Below are 15,180 nucleotides of genomic sequence, written 5' to 3'. Positions count from 1 at the left end.
TTTGGTATACAGGTACAATATTCATGTCAATTTGCACCCTTAGTGTATACCACATGTACTTGTAGGCTGCCACTCTAAAGAAAAAAAAAGTAAGAAATACATACAGAGAAATTATCATATTGTTCACAGGATTTTGTAATAATGAAATTGGTATGTAAAGAAAAAGAAATAAAATGAAGTGGGCCTACACCGCCAACTCCCCATCCCATTCCCCCCAACACCCCAACACCCCAACACCAGACCCCCACCCCCACTAAACAGCCAAGGTTGCTTATCAACCGAGGATGCTTTTACATTCACCCTCTCGGCGACCAGAGAAAACCCTCCCCATACCACCCCTTCCCTGTGGGCCTGCAAGCAAAGAAAATAGGTATACAGTGCATTCGGAAAGTATACAAACCCCTTGAATTTTTCCACATTAAAATCAATCTACACACCATACCCAGTAATGACAAAGCAAAAAACTGACATTTTTGCAAATGTATTAAAAAATAAACAACAGAAATACCTTGTTTACATAAGTATTTTGATCCATTTGTATATGTTCATCTACAAAGCCCTTTTGGGTACACTCCCTCTTTACCTCTGTAGTCTGGTCTCCTTCACCACCAGCAATTACCATACCCGGTCTGCTAGGTGGTTGCTATTTAAAGTCCCCAGGACATTTACAGTATTAGGCAAGACTGGCTTCTCATCTTGTGCACCAGAGGCATGGAATAGTCTACAACGCATGCTTCATCTAGATATGTTAGCGCCACTGAATGAATTTAACATTTTGATGGTACACTCATTTACAGAGGAGTGTAAATGCTTTTTTTAGGCTGGATCATGTTGTTGAATTGTATTGTATTGTTGTGTGTTTTAATTCTGTAATGTATTGATTGTTGCTGCCTTCTTTGCCAGGTCTCCCTTGAAAAGAGACTCTGGTTCTCAATGGGCTTTTCCTGGTTAAATAAAAGGTTAAATAAATAAAAAGTTACAGTCATGAATGAAACATAAAGGGAGGCTGGCATGCAGGATGTCTTGAATAAGAAAGGGAAGACATGCAAGGGAGAGGGGACATGCAAGAGAAGGGGTACATGCAGGAAAGGGAAACATGCAAGAGAGGCAAAATTACTGGTGAACATCTGCGCTCATCTGAGTCCCTTTACTAGTGCCTATTTCCACAACCTAAAACAATTTCCTCTGCGATGCAAAACCGTTTGCCCTCATATTCAGGTGCCACATAAACAAACAGGGTCCTGTTCTCCTTTCTATCTTTCCTGTAACACAATTTCTAGACGGCCCGTAGACTGGGAACGTGCTGTGTGTGAAAAGATGAGCTTACAGTTTTCACAGACAAAGGTCTAAACTAACATGGAATTTTTTTAAGATGGTCATACTATGGATCATTTAGCTATTTGATTTTTAAATGTAGGACCCCTTTAGGTATAAAATAAATATTTTAAAGAAGTATTTGATAAAATATAGATGTTGGCCTTTACTTCTAAAGCCCATTGAAACAAATTGAATAACACATTCAGAAATAGCAAAAGTACGGTAAAAAAAAATATACAATAATAAGAAACAAGGTTTTGAAGTGACTGTCCTAAATCTAGGACATATTTAACCCCTTTTTTGGGGTAGGCACAAAACTACCTTCATACTTGTGGGGGTCGTAGAGCAAAACGTAGAACACAATCATGTTCATAAGAGTCTCCTGTTTCCATAGGGTGGTAATAATAATAATAATAATAGCACTGGAGCGTCAATCGACTCTAGGGGGTTAACTTAGTTTTAAAGAGCACAACCACTTATTTAATATGACACCACATTCATGTCATTAGGAATAACACAAATTTGTCTGCCATTGTGCAAAGACACTCACTATCAAAAAACGATTAACGCTAAAAAAATAAGTAAGAGTAGTTAAATTGTAGTAAATTGGACTATATTACTCACTCAAAATGGATATTGAATATTTAAAAAATTATCCAAAATGTGACCAGAGGACAATACCCACACAAAGTAGGGTATTTCAATGACAATTATTCTTACTTCTGTAACAATGTCAAAATGTCATAAAAATAAAAATACATCTGAGACGTTCAACAGGATTTAGTACAGACTAGGCCTGAAACAAAATGTAGAAATAGTAGCCTACTTTGACAACAATTCAGTGAATGCAACAAGTATTAGATAGACAGATACCGAGAGAAGATACAAAACTCAACTACTATTCAGAGACAAATGGCAATGTACTTTTATAATCTCCACCCAACACAGCCAGAAGAAGACTGTCCACCCCTCAGAGCCTAGTTCCTCTCTAGGTTTCTTCTTCTTCAATCAAATAAAATAAAATACAATTTTATTGGTCACATACACATATTTAGCCGTTATTTCGGTTGTGCAAAATGCTTGTGTTCCTAGCTCCAACAGTGCAGTAGTATCTAACAATTCACAACAATACACACAAATCTAAAAGGAAATTGAATGGAATTAAGATAAATATTAGCGTGAGCAAGTCGGAATGGCATTGACTAAAATACAGTAGAATACAGTACATACATGAGAAATGAGTAAAGCAGTATGTAAACATTTTTAAAGTGACTAGTGTTCCATTATTAAAGTGACCAGTGATTCCATGTCTATGTACATAGGGCAGCAGCCTCTAAGGTCCAGGGTTGAGTAACCGGTTGGTAGCCGGCTAGTGATGGCTATTTAACAGTCTGATGGCCTTGAGATAGAAGCTGTTTTTCAGTCTCACGGTTCCAGCTTTGATGCACCTGTACTGACCTCGCCTTCTGGATGATAGCAGGGTGAACAGGCCATGGCTCGGGTGGTTGATGTCCTTGATTATCTTTTTGGCCTTCTTGTAACATCGGGTGCTGTAGGTGTCCTCGAGGGCAGGCAGTGTGTCCCCGGTAATGCGTTGGGCAGACTGCACCACCCTCTGGAGAGCCCTGCGGCTGCGGGCAGTGCAGTTGCCGTACCAGGAAGTGAAAAAGCCCGACAGGATGCTTTCAATTGTGTAACTGTAAAAGTTTGTGAGGGTCTTAGGGACAAAGACACATTTATTCAGCCTCCTGAGGTTGAAGAGGCGCTGTTGCGCCTTCTTCACCACATAGTCTGTGTGGGTGGACCATTTCAGATTGTCAGTGATGTGTACTCTGAGGAACTTGAAGCTTTACACCTTCTCCACTGCGGTCCCATCGACGAATCATGGCTACCCGGACTATTTGCACTGCTCACCCACCCCCACACCCCACCCCATCTTTTTACGCTGCTGCTACTCTGTTAATTATTTATGCATAGTCACTTATCTCTACCCACATGTACATATTACTTCAACTACCTCAACTAGCCGGTGCCCCCGCACATTGACTCTGCACCGGTACCCCCCTGTATATATAGCCTCTCTACTGTTATTTTATTTTACTTCTGCTCTTTTTTTCTCAACTCTTTTTTGTTGTTGTTTTATTTTACTTTTTTATTGAAAAATAAATGCACTGTTGGTTAAGGGCTGTAAGTAAGCATTTCACTGTAATGTCTGCACCTGTTGTATTCGGCACATGTGGCCAATACAATTTGATTTGATTTGATTTGAAGTAGAGGTGTTGTTTCCTACCTTCACCACCTGTGGGCGGCCCGTCAGAAAGTCCAGGACCCAATTGCACAGGGCGGGGTTCAGACCCAGGCCCCCGTGCTTGATGATGAGCTTGGAGGGTACTATGGTGAGCTATAGTCAATGAACAACATTCTTACATATATATTCCTAATGTCCAGATGGAATAGGGCAGTGTGCAGTGTGATTGCGATTGCATCGTCTGTGGATCTATTGGGGCGGTATGCAAATTGAAGTGGGTCTAGGGTGTCATATAAGGTAGAGTTGATATGATCCTTAACTAGCCTCTCAAAGCACTTCATCATGACAGAAGTGAGTGCTACGGGGCAATAGTGCCTCGCCTGGTTCACCAACTACTTCTCAGATAGAGGTCAATGTGTCAAATCGGAGGGCCTGTTGTCTGGACCTATGGCAGTCTCTATGGGGGTGCCACAGGGTTCAATTATTGTGCCGACTCTTTTCTCCGTGTATATCAATGATGTCGCTCTTGCTGCTGGTGACTCTCAGAGCCACCTCTACGCAGACGACACCATTTTGTATACATCTGGCCCTTCATTGGACACTGTGTTAACAAACCTCCAAACGAGCTTCAATGCCATACAACACTCCTTCAGTAGCCTCCAACTGCTCTTAAACACTAGTAAAACTAAATGCATGCTCTTCAATCGAACGCTGCTGGCACCCGCCCACCCGACTAGAATCACTACTCGACGGGTCTGACCTAGAGTATGTGGACAACTACAAATACCTAGGTGTCTGGTTAGACTGTAAACTCTCCTTCCAGACTCACATTAAGAATCTCCAATCCAAAGTTAAATCTACAATCGGTTTCCTATTTCGCAACAAAGCCTCCTTCACTCATGCTGCCAAACATGCCCTCGTAAAACTGACTATCCTACCGATCCTTGACTTCGGCGATGTCATTTACAAAATAGCCTCCAACACTCTACTCAGCAAATTGGATGTAGTCTATCACAGTGCCATCCGTTTTGTCTCCAAAGCCCCATATACTACCCACCACTGTGACCTGTACGCTCTTGTTGGCTGGTCCTCACTACATATTCGTTGCCAAACCCACTGGCTCCAGGCCATCTATAAATCACTGCTAGGCAAATCCCTGCCTTATCATAGCTCATTGGTCACCATAGAAACACCCACCCGTAGTATGCGCTCCAGCAGGTATATCTCACTGGTCATCCCCAAAGCCAACACCTCCTTTGGCCTCCATTCCTTCCAGTTCTCTGCTGCCAATGACTGGAACAAATTGAAAAAATCTCTGAAGCTGGAGACACTTATCTCCCTCACTAACTTTAAGCATCAGTTGTCAGAGCACCTTACCGATCACTGCACCTGTACACAGCCCATCTGAAATTAGCCCGCCCAACTACCTCATCCCTATATTGTTATTTATTTTGCTCATTTGAACCCCAGTATCTCTATTTGCACATCATCTCTTGCACACTATCATTCCAGTGTTAATACTAAATTGTAATTATTTTTGCACTATAGCCTATTATTGCCTTACCTCCATAACTTGCTACATTTGCACACACTGTATATATCTTTTCTGTTGTATTTTTGACTTTGTTTTGTTTTACCCCATATGTAACTCTGTGTTGTTGTTTTTTTATCGCACTGCTTTGCTTTATCTTGGCCAGGTCGCAGTTGTAAATGAGAACTTGTTCTCAACTGGCTTACCTGGTTAAATAAAGGTGAAATAAAATAAAACTAAATAAAAAAAATAGTAATTTAGTTCAGTTACCTTTGCTTCCTTGGGTACAGGAACAATGGTGGACATCTTGAAGCAAGTGGGGACAGAAGATTGGGATAGGGAGAGATTGAATATGTCCATAAACACTCCAGCCACCTGGTCTGCGCATGCTCTGAGGATGCGGCTAACGATGTCATCTGGTAACAATGGTTGAGAGTTTTTGATGAGCGAGTACTACAGGCAGTTTGTTGATAGAACTTCGGTAGCATTTTCCTCAAATGTACTTTGTTAAAATCCCCAGCTACAATAAATGCGGCCTCTGGATATGTGGTTTACAGTTTGCACAAAGTCCAGTGTAGTTCCTTGATGGCTGTCGTGGTATCGGCTTGAGGGGGAATATACACGGCTGTGACTATAACCAAAGATAATTATCTTGGGAAGTAATATGGCTGGCATTTGATTGTGAGGTATTCTAGGTCAGGTGAACAAAACGACTTGAGTTCTTGTACGTTATCATAATAACACCATGAGTAGTTAATCATGAAACATACACCATCGCCTTTCTTCTTCCCGGAGAGTTCTTTATTCCGGTCTGGGCGATGTACTGAGAACCCAGCTGGCTGTATGGACTGGGACAGTATATCCGGAGAGAGTCATGTTTCCATGAAACCGAGTATGTTACAGTCCCTGATGTCTCTCTGGAAGGAGATCCTCGCCCTGAGCTCATCTACTTTATTTTCCAGGGACTGAACATTAGCGAGTAATAAACTCAGAAGCAGTGGATGGTGTGCACGCCTCCTGAGTTGGACTAGAAGTCCACTCCGAATGCATCTTTTCCGCCGGCGGCGTCTTGCAGCAGCCTCTGGGATAAGTTCAATTGCCCTTGGGGGTACGAACAAAGGATCCAATTCGGGAAAGTCGTATTTCTGGTCGTAATGCTGCGAGTTACCGCCACTCTGATATCCAAAAGTTATTTCCGGCTGTATGTAATAACACATAAAACTTTCTGAGCTACTAATGTAAGAAATAACACACACAAAAAACAAAATACTGCAAAGTTGCTTTTGAGCTAGAAGCAGAGCTTCCATGTCTGTCTGCACCATCTTAGGCTCCTGCCTTTCTGTCAATTGAGTATTTGCATTTAGCCTATCACATGTCATGACACTTCTTGAAGCACCATCCTACAAAGTGGCACAAAATGTAAATCTAGTACTTTGACAACAATTCAGTAAATGCAACAAGTATTATAGAGAATGATTCAGAGAAAAAAATCCAAAAGTAAGTTGGATTGACAAAGATTCATACTTCTGTAACAATGTAAAACTGCAAATAACTATTCAGAGACTATTTAAAAAAAAATTGATAACCTCTCTCAATAAGATTTAGTACAGACAAGGCCTGACACAAAATGTAGAAATAGTAGTCTACTTTGACAGCAATTCAGTGAATGCAGACAGATACAGAGAGAAGATACAAAACTCAATTTTAATAAGTACACAATTTCTCTATAAGATTTGTAGGACAAATTGTCACGCCCTGGCTCTGGGGACTCTTATATGTTGAGCCAGGGTGTTAGTTTATATGTGTAGTGTCTATGTTTTGTTTTCTATGTGTTCTTTTCTAGATCATGTGTTTCTGTGTTGGCCGGGGTGGTTCCCAATCGGAGGCAGCTGTGTCTTGTTGTCTCTGATTGGGAACCATACTTTGGCAGCCTGTAGTGTACTTGTCATTTGTGGGATCTTGTTCCGGAGAGGTTTGTGTTGTCACAGTTCCCTCAGCCAGAACCCAAAAGCAGACCAGGACAAGGAGAGTTGAACGAAGGTGAGGGTTTATTAGATACGACAAAAGGTGCAGAATAATCCAGGGACAGAGCGGGCGGCGTGGTTGAGTAGTTGGGGGTGCAGTACTGGGTCCAGTGATGGCTCGGCAGCCGCCGACCATCAGGCAGAGGTGGGGTGAAGGTTCCGGACGTGTGACTGCAGGTGGAACAAAAACGGAGGTAAGAACACAAAAACTCAACAAAGTACAAAATAACAAAACTCACGCTAGAAAACTCTGAACTGATACACAGAACACCTACTGTTCATGGCTAACGATCCGGCAGGAACTGGATGTTTGGCCAGAGCCTAAAAAGGGTGATGATGAGGGCCAGGTGTGCAGATTGCTGACGGGATGCAGGTGCGGAAAACAAGAGAGCTCCCCGGAGCGTTCCCGAACCCTCGGGAAACTGGAGACTACGAACAGGAAACACTAGTCACCAGACAGGACCCGACTCAGACTGCCGGGATCGTTACAGTACCCCCCTCCGACGAACGCCACCGGGCGGACCTCCCGGAGCGCCAGGATGGAGGCGGTAGAAATCCCTGATGAGGTCAGCATCTAGGACCTGTCGCCGCGGAATCCAACTCCTCTCTTCAGGACCATACCCCTCCCAGTCCACGAGATACTGGAAACCCCGGCCCCGCCGTCTGGAATCCATGATGCGACGCACCGTGTAGGCAGGACCACCTCCGATCATCCGAGGAGGAGGAGGAGGAGGCGGAGGAGGCAACAGAGGACTGAGGAAGACAGGCTTGAGGCAGGAGACATGAAAGGTGGGATGGACTCTGAGCGTCCTCGGTAGTTTGAGTCGAACTGCCACCGGATTGATCACCTTCTCCACCACAAACGGACCAATGAACTTCGGTAACAACTTCCTAGACTCAGTCCGTAACGGAAGATCCCGTGTGGCCAACCAAACCCTATCTCCGATGGTATAGGTGGGAGCGGGGATCCGGCGACGATTCGCCTGGAGCTGATACCGATCCGAACCTCTAAGGAGTGCCCTTCTGGCCCGATGCCAGGTCCGGTGGCAACGACGAATATGAGCCTGAACAGAAGGCACTGATAGCTCCTTCTCCTGAGAAGGGAACAGGGGGAGGTTGGTAGCCATACAGGCACTGGAAGGGAGACATCCCAGTGGCAGATGTAGGGAGAGTATTGTGGGCATACTCAACCCAAGGCAACTGAGAGGCCCAGGAGGTGGGGTTGGAAGAGACCAGACAGCGTAGCGTGGATTCCATCTTCTGGTTGGCTCTCTCCGCCTGACCATTGGATTGGGGGTGAAAACCAGATGTGAGACTGACTGTAGCTCCAATGGCCAAACAGAAGGACTTCCAGACAGCAGAGGTAAACTGAGGGCCACGGTCGGAAACGATATCACTGGGCAAACCGTGGACCCTGAAAACCTCCCTAACCAGGATCTCGGACGTCTCCGAGGCAGAGGGAAGCTTGGCAATAGGCACAAAGTGGGCGAACTTGCTGAATCTGTCCACGATAGTCAGAACGACCGTGTTCCCCTCAGAAGCGGGCAACCCCGTGACGAAGTCCAGGGCCAGATGTGACCATGGACGCCGGGGAATAGGAAGGGGGTGAAGTAGTCCAGAGCTGGGCCGATTGGTACTCTTATTCTGCGCACACACTGGACAGGCAGCAACAAAACCCCGAGTATCCTCGGCCATGGCAGGCCACCAAAAACGTCTGCGAAGAAACGCCATAGTCCGAGCCACGCCGGGGTGACAAGCCATCTTGCTGGCGTGGGACCATTTGAGGACAGCAGGACGAACCGACTCAGGCACAAACAACCGACCGGGTGGACCGTTACCGGGACCGGGCTGAGTCCGAAGGGCCGCCAGCACCTCCTCCTCAATCTTCCACATCACTGCTCCCACGACGCAGTTCCGGGGAGAATAGTCTCGGTCTTGGACCCACTCTCTCCGTCTTGGAGAACATCCGGGACAAGGCGTCCGCCTTGCCGTTCTTAGATCCAGGTCGGAACGTCAGGGCAAACTTGAATCGTCCGAAAAACAACGCCCACCTGGCCTGACGGGGAGTTGAGACGTTTAGCCGATTGCACGTAAGCAAGATTCTTGTGGTCAGTCCAGACAATAAACGGTTGCTCCGCCCCCTCCAACCAGTGGCGCCACTCCTCCAAGGCAAGTTTCACCGCGAGAAGCTCCCGGTTACCCACATCGTAATTCCTCTCTGCAGGCGAAAGGCGACGAGAGTAGTAGGCGCAGGGATGGAGTTTACTGTCCGTGGAGCATCGCTGCGACAGGATAGCGCCAACTCCCACATCAGACGCGGTCCACTTCAACGACGAACTGACGGGCCGTGTCCGGTTGAGAGAGAATCGGTGCGTTGGTGAATCGCCTCTTCAAATCCAGAAACGCTCGATCCGCCTCCGGATTCCACTTGAAGGTCCTGATACTGGAAGTCAAGGCAGTTAATGGAGCGGCCACACGGCTGTAATCCCGGATGAATCTGCGGTAGAAATTCGCAAACCCCAAAAATCTCTGGAGTTGCAATCTCGTACCGGGCTGGACCCATTCCAGAACCGCTCTAACCTTCTCCTGATCCATCCTAATCTCACCCCTGGAGATGATGTACCCGAGAAAGGATGTAGTGTGGGCGTGAAACTCGCACTTCTCGGCCTTCACGAACAGGCGATTCTCCAACAATCGCTGCAGAACCTGCCGGACATGCTGGACGTGGTCGGAAGGTTCCTTCGAGAAGATCAGAATGTCATCCAGGTAAACAAACACGAAGAGACCGATCATATCTCTCAGGACGTCGTTCACCATACTCTGGAATACCGCTGGAGCATTGGTCAGTCCAAACGGCATCACCTGATACTCGGTGACCCATCGGTGTATTGAAACCCGTCAACCACTCGTCCCCCTCTCTGATCCGGACCAGGTGATACGCATTGCGTAGGTCTAGCTTGGTGAACACTGTAGCACCCTGTAAGGAGTCGAAGGCAGAACTCATCAAGGGCAGGGGATACTTGTTCTTGACCGTGATGTCATTCAACCCCCGATAATCAATACACGGTCGAAGAGAGCCATCCTTCTTTCCCACAAAGAAGAATCCTGCCCCCCAGGGGTGATGACGAGGGACGAACGAGACCAGCAGCTAGGGACTCCTTGATGTAGGTCTCCAACGCCTCACGTTCAGGTCGGGGAGATACTGTATAACCTTCCCTTGGGGTAGACAGCTCCAGGAACCAGGTTGATGGCACAATCATATGGTCGGTGGGGAGGAAGTGACAGAGCCTTCTGCTTACTGAAAACTTCCCCAAATCGTGATATGTCTCGGGAACCAGGGACAAATCTGGGGGTTTAGCCTCAATCACCTGACTGGGAACCGAATGGGGGCAGGCAGTCTTGAGACAGTTAGCATGACAATCAAGGCTCCAACTCGTTACCTTGCCCGTCACCCAATCGAACGTGGGATTGTGTTCCTTCAGCCAGGGGTATCCAAGGACCAGAGGAACATGGGAAGACGGCAGAATGAAAAAATGAAATCATCTCAGAATGATTCCCCGACAACCGCATCTTAACCGGTTCAGTCCTCATCGTGATACGTGCCAGACTACTGCCGTTCAGAGTGGTCGCTTCAATGGCTTCCGGCAATTGCTCCTTGGAAAGCCCCAGCTGTTCCACCAACTCGGCATCAAGAAAACTTCCATCGGCACCTGAATCGATAAAAGCGTTAAGCGCTAAGCTCTGATTCCTGTTCACAAGGGTAGCCGGGAAGCGGGGTCTGACAGAGGTACTGAGAGGTTGAAACTGGCTCGCTAAAAGTCCTCCCAACTTTAGCGAGCCGGGCAGTTTGACGACCGCCGGGAACAAGTGGAGATGTAATGTCCCGAGCGACCACAGTAGAGGCAGCAGTTGGTCTTACGTCTATGTTGACGCTCCTCCTTGGTTAACCCGTGCCGCCCCACTTGCATGGGTTCAGAATCGGGAGAGAGGTCCTCTCCACTAATCCTTAGTGGTGGAGAATGATCGACGTGTTCTGGTCCACCACCCGACCCGACTGGGAACTGAGAAGCTGATCGATTGGACGGACCCCATTGCTTCTCCCTCCTTCGCTCTCGGACTCGATTATCCACCCGAATAGACAAGGCTACCAAGCTGTCCAGGTCACTAGGCTCCGGATAGGAGATCAACTCATCCTTGAGCTGCTCCGACAGGCCCTGGTAAAAGGCCGCTTGCAAAGACTCCTCGTTCCACCCACTCTCCACAGCCAACGTCTTGAACTCGATCACGAAGTCGGCCACGCTACGCAGTTCCTTGGTGAAGAGAAAACAGACGCCTAGCTGCGTCCCTCCCTCGGACGGAATGGTCGAAGAGCTTCCTCATCTCGGCCGTGAACCCCTGGTATGAAGCCATGCAGGGATCCTGTCGTTCCCAAACGGCTGAAGCCCACTCCAGCGCTCGACCACGCAGCAACTCAATCAAAAAGGCTATCCTAGCCTTGTCAGTGGCATAAGAGTAGGGCTGTAGATCGAACACTAATCCACACTGCATAAGGAAGGAACGGCATCTTCCCAGCTCCCCCTCATATTTCTCCGGCGTCGGAACCTTGGGCTCACGGAGGGACACAACTTCAGAAGCGGCAGGCGAGATGGGTGAAACGGTAGTGAGTCCTCCACCGGACACTGGCGTTGGTTCTGGACCTCCGTCAGGCCGGTAGAAAGGTTCCGAACTGACAACGCGATCTCCTGTAGTACCATGCTATGATGGCCCAACATCTTCTCCTGCTGGGTAATGGCATGGCGAACAGAGTCCAGGTCCGCTGGGTTCATATCTGGCCGGATCGTTCTGTCACAGTTCCCTCAGCCAGAACCCAAAAGCAGACCAGGACAAGGAGAGTTGAACGAAGGTGAGGGTTTATTAGATACGACAAAAGGTGCAGAATAATCCAGGGACAGAGCGGGCGGCGTGGTTGAGTAGTTGGGGGTGCAGTACTGGGTCCAGTGATGGCTCGGCAGCCGCCGACCATCAGGCAGAGGTGGGGGTGAAGGTTCCGGACGTGTGACTGCAGGTGGAACAAAAACGGAGGTAAGAACACAAAAACTCAACAAAGTACAAAATAACAAAACTCACGCTAGAAAACTCTGAACTGATACACAGAACACCTACTGTTCATGGCTAACGATCCGGCAGGAACTGGATGTTTGGCCAGAGCCTAAAAAGGGTGATGATGAGGGCCAGGTGTGCAGATTGCTGACGGGATGCAGGTGCGGAAAACAAGAGAGCTCCCCGGAGCGTTCCCGAACCCTCGGGAAACTGGAGACTACGAACAGGAAACACTAGTCACCAGACAGGACCCGACTCAGACTGCCGGGATCGTTACATGTGTTTTGTTAACCTTAGGACTTCACGTATCGTTTTGTTGTTTTGTTATTGTTATAGTACTCAATAAAAGATGTACGCATTTCACGCTGCGCCTTGGTCCACTCATTACGACGATCGTGACAGAAGATCCCACCATAACAGGACCAAGCAGCGTGTCCAGGAGCAGACAGCCTGGACTTGGGAGGAGATCTTGGACGGGCAGGGATCCTGGACTTGGGAGGAAATCCAGGCCGGAATGGATCGCCGTCCGTGGGAGGAGACGGTGGAGGCGCGCCATAGAGAGGAGCAGCGGCGCCAACCGTGCCGACGTCGGACAAGCAAGAGGCAACCCCAATAAAAAAATTTGGGGGGGCACAAGGCATGGACGAGGGGGCTGCTGGAGGCAGCTACAGGGCAAGTTTGTGGATTAGGAGAGAAGGCCACCGGGTTTGGGGGGCTGGAAGGGAGGTTGGCGGAGCCTAGAGGTAGAGCAGAGCCAACTCCCCGTACTCAGGCTAGGCAGCGTGAGACTGGGCAGGTTCCGAGGTATGCAGTGCTGCGTACTGTGCCGCGAGTGGTCCGGCACAGTCCTGTACGTCCTGTGCTAGCACCACGCACGTGTCGTGCTAAGGTGGGCATGTAGCCAGGACGGAGTGTGCCGGCTCAACGCTCGTGGCCTCCAGTACCCCTCCTCGGTCCCGGATATCCTGCGCCAGTGTCACGTGCTGTAGTGCCAGGACGAGTACACAGCCCTGTACGTCCTGTGCTGATGCCTCACACAGAGTGTGTAAAAATAGGCATTCAGCCAGGACGGGTTGTGTCAGCTCTTCGCTCCAGACCTCAAGTCCGTCTCCACAGCCCGGTCCGGCCTGTTCCTGTTCCCTGCACCAAGCCTGTGGTGCGCGTCGCCAGCCCGGCCCGGCCTGTTCCTGCTCCCCGCACCAAGCCTGTGGTGCGCGTCGCCAGCCCGGCCCGGCCTGTTCCTGCCCCTCGCACCAAGCCTGTGGTGCGCGTCGCCAGCCCGGCCCGGCCTGTTCCTGCCCCTCGCACCAAGCCTGTGGTGCGCATCGCCAGCCCGGCCTGGCCTGTTCCTGCCCCTCGCACCAAGCCTGTGGTGCGCGCCGCCAGCCCGATCCGGCCTGTTCCTGCTCCCCGCACCAAGCCTGTGGTGCGCGTCGCCAGCCCGGCCCGGCCTGTTCCTGCCCCTCACACCAAGCCTATGGTGCGCGTCGCCAGCCCGGCCCGGCCTGTTCCTGCTCCCCGCACCAAGCCTGTGGTGCGTGTCGCCAGCCCGGCCCGGCCTGTTCCTGCTCCCCGCACCAAGCCTGTGTTGCGCGTCGTCGGCCCGGCCTGTTCCTGCCCCTCGCACCAAGCCTGTGGTGCGCGTCGCCAGCCCGGCCCGGCCTGTTCCTGCCCCTCGCACCAAGCCTGTGTGGCGCGTCGCCAGCCCGGTCCGGCCTGTTCCTGCTCCCCGCACCAAGCCTGTGGTGCGCGTCGTCAGTCCGGCACAGCCCGTGCCTGTTCCAACATGTAATGGAACTTCTGGAAGCACGGTCCCATCCTGCAAAGTGGCACAGAACACATAGAAAACCCAAAGGAGGTTTCTACAGATCTCCCACTTTATGCCCTGCATCCACTCCGGATGTACACCACACACCCTCTTTTGCACCCTTCAAACTTCACCAGGGAGTGGCCTGCTTTCAAATGATGAGGAACAACTCGGTCCACACCCCCTGGTGCCACACTCTTGACTCCCCGCTTCCTTCCACTGTAGCCATCACAAAGTGAATGCACAAGCTGCATGTCGAATGCCTTCAGGGACCAGCGCCTGGGAAGGGGCCATTGCAGGGTCCCCCATACTGGTCTACTGAAACTGCCTTAAGGGTACCATACATAGGTAGCAATATGCCATGCACCGCTTTGAGCAGCTATGTAGGTACATGAACTTTTCGGATCCAAATTCAACAAATAAGACAAATGGCACAAAGTAAGCTGTGTGGTACAAGGGTTAATGGTGAGACTTAGGGCAGACGCACACACGGAAACGTAGGCTCCATGGAAAGTAGGCTTCCCTCTCGTTTGTGCTCTTCCTCTCCTTCTTCTTCCTCTCCCTCTCCACGTTCCTCTCCATGTTCCTCTCCCTCCAATCTCCTCTCCCTCCTCTTCACTCTCATCTTCCTCTCTCCCTCCACTCTTCTCTCGCTCATTTCTGCCTCCTCTTCCTCCTCGCTCCACATCTCTGTCCCTCTAATAATCTCTATCTCCTCTTCGTCCCTGTCTTCTGCTGCTGAGCCCTGACTTTCCACATCACTTCTCTCACTTTCACTGACCTACAGGAACAGAGTAACAGAGGGAGAGGAAGAGAGAGGAACAAATAGGATACGATTGTGGTCAGGATCATAATCTCTCTCACCCTTCCTCCCTTTATTTTTACTCAGCCATACACATACTCTCTAATAATCACCTCTTACGGGTTTCCATAATAAATTGTGTTACAGTTACAACACGGTAGCAACATAACCTGGCAGCAGCACAACGTGGTAGCAGCACAAACATGGTACAAACATTCTCCCATTACACACGTGCAATGTTTGTACCATGTTTGTGCTGCTACCACGTTGTGCTGCTGCCATGTTATGTTGCTATCGTGTTGAAGTCATGTTTTGTTGCTACCATGCTGTGTTGTCGTGTGTTGCTGCCAT

Source organism: Coregonus clupeaformis, chromosome 37 (genome assembly GCF_020615455.1).
Source record: "Coregonus clupeaformis isolate EN_2021a chromosome 37, ASM2061545v1, whole genome shotgun sequence".
NCBI classification, from domain to species: domain Eukaryota; kingdom Metazoa; phylum Chordata; class Actinopteri; order Salmoniformes; family Salmonidae; genus Coregonus; species Coregonus clupeaformis.
Note: the sequence above shows the minus strand (reverse complement) of the source record.